Source organism: Penaeus japonicus, unplaced genomic scaffold (genome assembly GCF_977035675.1).
Source record: "Penaeus japonicus unplaced genomic scaffold, GWHDUDI00000001_assembly GWHDUDI00000040, whole genome shotgun sequence".
In the NCBI taxonomy this organism is placed as follows: Eukaryota; Metazoa; Arthropoda; class Malacostraca; order Decapoda; family Penaeidae; genus Penaeus; species Penaeus japonicus.
Window position 1 is genome coordinate 18,072,420 of NW_028234442.1, and position 2,848 is coordinate 18,075,267.

At 34.6% G+C, this 2,848-nt stretch overlaps 1 protein-coding gene across 1 annotated transcript in view; it reads left to right on the forward strand.

Annotated features, from left to right (window-relative positions):
* Positions 1 to 2,848, forward strand: part of Alg2 (alpha-1,3/1,6-mannosyltransferase Alg2) — a 17,595-nt gene continuing 14,747 nt past the window's right edge. The window contains exon 1 of the mRNA XM_043028385.2: positions 1 to 118. The gene's annotated coding sequence lies outside the window, so the exon portion shown is untranslated. The remainder of the gene's footprint in view (positions 119 to 2,848) is intronic.

The following is a 2,848-nucleotide window of genomic DNA, read 5'->3' on the forward strand; positions in this document are numbered from 1 at the left end:
CTCACGTAAACAAATACACGTCAAAAAGTTTTCGGAAGTAACATAAAGCTTACCATATTTTCTCTCTTATCTCGTTGTATATCAACTTCTGCCATTTTTTTTTCACATTGTAATCACGGTGAGTTTATTTTACGCTAATGAGAAGAAGAGAGTAAATGGTAAAATGTATTATATGGAGAGAAAAACAAATAACGTACAGAAGTATTTCGTGATGTACCGGTAATACATATGTATTATTTTCTTTTTATAATTATTTGATATTCTGGTATGGTTAGTATTGATATTGATATATATCATTATTTGTTGTTTTTTGTTAGATTTTGCTTTTCACTTAAGCGAAATAATTACGAGACAACGGCAGTGGTAGTTTCAAAACGGGACTTTTTTCTCGTAAATATATTGGCTGTTCTCTGTTTAAATCCACTTGAAACTTGCTTTGATCTGTGGTAGAAGGTAAATAATCATAATTCCAACACTATAGTAATGCAATCTCGAATGATTATAGTGTCCTTTGCTCTTGCGCTCTGGCAAAAGTCAACAGATCTCTACCATGTATTTTCTGGCAAGATAAATATTGAATTGGTCCCTTATTTGATGTATAAATTAATATTAAGGTCTCTAAGCTCAGTCTTGCCTGAATATATATCGTGGAAGTTTGTTTGCCAATGCCAGGATGTCTTTAATACATTTACCACATTATATTTGATGTTTTATACTGAATAGTGTCACATTAATAGTAGCATAAAAGTAGTATTGATGGTTTCCTTTTACCCTGTATTACTTATATATAAGTAATCTTCCCAGTGTTTTCACCCCTATACCTCACAATCTGGGCTTAAGTAGTAGGGGAGGGCATAGAGTACATTCGGTTCTTTGACCTTCATCCCAAAAATAAGGTAAATATCGCAAAGTCCTATAAAAATAAAAGGAGACCCAGGAGGGCAAAACCCCACCTTGGCTAGTGCTAACTTCAAAACTAGCTAAGGTTAGATTGGGTAATTGGGTTAGGATTTTGTAGGCAAAAATTCCCCTGAAAACAATATAGTTAAACTCCTGCCAAAAATTGCTTTGTACCATGGCAACCATGGTCAGTTTCAGTCATGCATATAATAGAGGGTAAACAGGAAACAGTGAGTCAACAAATTCTAAAACATAGTTACCACAAATTTTTCAGTGGGCAATAAACTGAATGAGCAATGCATTCAAGCAAACGCCCTAGCCTAGGCACCTTTGACACCTCAGAGAAGGACAACAAACCATTCTTGTTCTGGTAAAATTGAACTTAGATTAGTTCTATATGTGACAATAGATTTTAACCCATTCACGCTGGGGCGATTCCGGCTCTGAATGGTCATAGTGTCGGGGTTTTCGAAAGCATATGCCTAACGCCTCGGGATTCTCGGGCACACTAGCCACGAGCCTGGGCTGTCTGCTCGCTCACCCTGAGCGCAGGCCTTGACCAAATATCTCTTAGCCAGCGTCTGACACAAAAACCACAAAACGTGTCAGCACGTCATCCAGTGCGAATAGGTTAAAAGTGTTGACACATACAAACCGTACACCTAGAGGTAGACACTACTCTTAATTGTTTTTGTTTTAAGGATTTATTAACTTGTATCATAGAACATGTCCTGGAATTCCATAGGACATAGGACACCCAATATGCCTCTATATTCCATTATAAGAAATCTATGACTTCTAGATCCCTGAATAGTGATAGTTAAGAAAGAGCATGTACTATTATGACTGTTAATAGGTTCAGAATTTTGGATCTTCAGCTTTTTCTTTTAGTTGAAAAATCAATTTGACTCCAGAAAAAAAAAATCTGTACACCACTTTTAATATGATTTACCTTTAAACACTAAGTTTATTCTGTCTCCTTTTCAAATGTACAAAATCAGTAGCCAAGATTGTATCTTTGTATAAATTTATAGGCTCCTTTCTACAATTGAGAAGATTTATAAGACACCTGAGGTGATGCAGTGAAACATGAATAAGTCACATTAACAAAATTTAATGAAAAATGCCAAAACTGAAGAATGCACAAAGTGTTGCATCAGTGAGAGCCTTATGTGTGCAAATGTTATCATCAGCTGTTTATATTGTGAAAAAAAGTGAGATGAAATCTTTTTGCAATATTTTTTTTCCATTTTACGTTAAACTTTACCAGTCCATAAAATCTGTTATTCAAGGCTTGAAATTTCCAGACTTGGGGGTTTAGTCTTTAGTTTTTATCCTACACACAACTCTAGCTACATATTATAATATAGAATCTACATTACAGTCAAAAATTTTATTTTAAAAGTGATATAAAATCCACAAAATCTCATATACTTAATAAACTATATATTCTCCATACAATTCATATATATTTTAACAGGGAAATGCCATCTTCATTTTCTTTGTACAACATAAACTATACATGATGTTGTGAATTCTACTTCAGATATAAGCAAAATAAAAAGTTGTCTACATATTCAGAATATATTTCCTCTGATAGTTATGAATATACCCTCATGTCATGGGTATGATTCTTAAACGAGTTCCTCCTTGCATAGTTAGCCTGTTCAAACCCTCACTTTGTTGTTATGTTTTAGGCTCATTTGTCTCTGCCCATTGTTGGCCTCGTCAGACTCATTCGTCTCAGTAGTATTTTGAACATGGTGACCTCCTCACATTGTTGGCCTGTTCACACCTTAGCTCACATTTTGGATGCATTTGTCTTCTTGTAGTGATGGCCTACTCATACCCTTGCTTCATGGTTGCGGTTTAGTGAGGTTTGATTCCTGGTATTGTTATTTGACATATTTTTTTATTATTTATTATGCCTATCATTCATGTAGAAAAT